The sequence below is a fragment of the Palaemon carinicauda genome, chromosome 39 (genome assembly GCF_036898095.1).
Source record: "Palaemon carinicauda isolate YSFRI2023 chromosome 39, ASM3689809v2, whole genome shotgun sequence".
In the NCBI taxonomy this organism is placed as follows: Eukaryota; Metazoa; Arthropoda; class Malacostraca; order Decapoda; family Palaemonidae; genus Palaemon; species Palaemon carinicauda.
In genome coordinates this window covers 5,618,874-5,621,962 of record NC_090763.1, presented here as the reverse complement: position 1 = coordinate 5,621,962, position 3,089 = coordinate 5,618,874, and positions in this window count along the sequence as shown.

The following is a 3,089-nucleotide window of genomic DNA, read 5'->3' as shown; positions in this document are numbered from 1 at the left end:
GATAAATAAAAATTTATTCAATTGCAATGGTTGTTTGGTGTATTCATTTGAGCATATAGGAGTAAATTTACCAATACCAATTTGATACATTTTTATCATTATTTCCCCTTGAATTGATCGATTAAACACCTGAGAGAGAGAGAGAGAGAGAGAGAGAGAGAGAGAGAGAGAGAGAGGGGGGGGGGATTAAGTCTTAAAGTATTAAATCAGTAATTTTACTCATTAATATTCTTATGTATGATACGAAAATTTGCTTTTATTTCATATGCATATATTGGGTTAGAGAGAGAGAGAGAGAGAGAGAGAGAGAGAGAGAGAGAGGGGGGGGGGGGATTAAGTCTTAAAGTATTAAATCAGTAATTTTACTCATTAATATTCTTATGTATGATACGAAAATTTGCTTTTATTTCATATGCATATATTGGGTTAGAGAGAGAGAGAGAGAGAGAGAGAGAGAGAGAGAGAGAGCTAAATAAATAAACCAGAACGAAATTTTTACTTATAAATGTTCTTATCCATGGTAGAAAATACTTGTATTTCTTTCACATACACATATTTCATATTGGTATTGCCCACTGTTTTCATGTATTGATAGTCTACGTAATATTTGATACGTAAGAATGAACTAACTTTTTCCTATTCACAAACATTACACGTAAAGTGGAACAACAGAAGAACAAACGAATGTATTTGTTGAGTGAACTAAATTCATATTACCTCTCTCTCTCTCTCTCTCTCTCTCTCTCTCTCTCTCTCTCTCTCTCTCTGGGGCAGAAATTTGTTTTTGTTATAAGAAGATAAGCTTTTGTTCATCGTATGCCTGACAATTATACATTATAGTAGACTTCTGGCGTCAAAGAAAACATCTATATTTTCCATACATTTCTGTATCAAGGCAGGTCTACACGGTCGAACGGCTCGTCGAATGTTGTTCGACAGACAAGTGTTTGAAGTAATGTTCAAACGTGTGAATGAGGTATTTAGTTGTCGAACACGTTCGTCGAACAGTTCGAAGAAAGTCTGTCCACGCTTGACTTTTTGTAAGCAGGGCTTCATTGTCCACAAACCTTATGCATTAATGGCTGACTCCACGTCTTCGAACCGTTTGAATAAAAGGTTCGACAACCGGGTTTGACGAACCGTTCGACCGTGTAAACCCCGCTTAACGTAAGGTCCGTTATTACCGAAGAGTAGTTTTATGTTTATCGATGGCTATCTATCGTGGAGTTATTACGCAATCACATAATCACTTTACAATTAATATTAAAATGTTTTACTGATAGACTGACCGTGTTTTACAATTATCTAGAGTAAAATAAGATAACAAACCCAATGTTTTAAAAGTTATACAATCATCACTTCATAATGAATAGAAAGAATTTTTCTGTCTTTTATAACAAATAATCATGGAAATGTAGGTTATCTTAGAGAAGTGTGCATGTCTATAACCATCGCCAGAAAGAGTACTGAAGCCGAGGATAAAGTAAAGATAGTGGCAAATGCCGTTCGGAGAGAGTGAGTATACAACACAGAATTTTCTCGTCCGCACAGATGAGAAAATCTAATTAAGTCATTACAGTTACCAAGAAAAGGACACAGAATTACTTATAAATATCACTATTGAATAGAGAATGCTTTGTTAGGTACAATTGAACGTGCTACTGATATAGTTCCGAGTGTGACCATGCAGAAATATGCCTCATCTGAGAGTGTGATTTAATTCATAGAGCTTTCATTAGAACGTGCAACATGCGATCACTTATAAAATTCGGCGGCGGATCACAGGACATTCGCAAATTCTGACAAGGAGACTCTACGCTAAGAATGAGAATTCATCACGGATGGCTGCGGATGGAGCCTCCGTAACTATCCACTGCATCCATGCGTAGGTGTGATCGGGGTTTAAAAGGAAGAAATATGAAAAGAAAAGGGAAAATAAAGAGTCTTTATCATTAAAGAATATGTGGAAGAAAAATTACAAGTTTCAATGAACATAGGATAAGGAAGACCATCTAATATTAGCTGGTTTTTTTATATTTCTTGTGGTGGCCGATATGGTAACGTCCCTGACTGGTGAACGCAAGGCAGTGGTTGGAGTCCCTCTCAAATTCGATAGTTCCTTTGGTCGCTGCAACCGCACCATCCTTGTGAGCTAAAGATGGGGGCTTGGGGGGAGTTTATAGGTTGATCTGCTGAGTCATCAGCAGCCATTGCCTGGCCCTCATTGGTCCAAGCTTGAGTGGGCGCTGATCGTATGATATATGGTCAGTCTTTAGGGCATTGTCCTGCTTAATAGGACAATAAATAGATTAATAAATGATGAACGGTCAAGAAAATACTTAGTTTTGAGGTGGATAACGTGTTTAAAAATACGTTTCCTTCAACCATTACTTTTACGACGTAACATCTATGTTGAATCTTTGGTCAGTGTACTATGAACCTTTATAATTAATATGGATCCATGTTTATTGGTTTCTTTTATTTATTGGTTGACTGGTCGATTAACTGATAAGCTGAAAAACTTTAACGATTTAACGATGTTGGGTATCATTATAATAATATTATCTTTTCAAATAATCTCTTTGAGTCAATATCCCGTGGCTTTGATAATGATAATAAAAAAAAAAAATAATAATAATAATAATAATAATAATAATAATAATAATAATAATAATAATAATAATAATAATAATAATAATAATATATCATATTCCTTCAACAATCTTATCTTTGTAGTTGTAAAACAATAAGGGCAATTTTTTATGTATAATTTTGGATCAGTTTTTACATGATTTCTTCTTAAATGAGCTTCGTCTGCTAAAGTCACTCTGATATAAACTTACACAACTATTTCTATATATGTAATTTGAGCCATATGGTCTACCGGTAAGCATTAAAATACAACTATGGGAAAAATCTTCAGATGCAGCATTTAAAAGAGGTTAAAAGAAGTTGAAAACATCAAGAAAGGTCAAACACTAATAGGAAAAATTTGATCAGACACGCAATGAAGTTTTTGGTCTTTCAACTGTCTTAAGAATCGTAGCTCAGAAGCTGTAGTAAGTTAAGAGATAATCGACAAGAGATTA